Raw genomic sequence first — 244 nt, 5'->3', positions numbered from 1 at the left:
GCCAGCGCCGCGCTCCCTGTCCCGCCAGCCAGGAGGCCGCCCAGCTGGCCCCGGGGACGGCGCGCGCGGTCGCGCCGCCTCTGTCAGGAAGGGTGGACGGAGCGTGCCCGCCGCGTCCGCGCGCATCAGGGTGCGAAGTGCGCAGGGCTCGGCATCTTCCCGCGCTGGGGCCCGACGTGGACCCCGGGCCTCGGGTGACCAGTCACTGGACTCTCCACATTGGCGGTCCCAACTGCCGGTCTCA

This window comes from Tupaia chinensis, unplaced genomic scaffold (genome assembly GCF_000334495.1).
Source record: "Tupaia chinensis unplaced genomic scaffold, TupChi_1.0 Scaffold000520_1, whole genome shotgun sequence".
Taxonomy (NCBI): Eukaryota; Metazoa; Chordata; class Mammalia; order Scandentia; family Tupaiidae; genus Tupaia; species Tupaia belangeri.
This window is presented reverse-complemented; position numbering follows the sequence as displayed.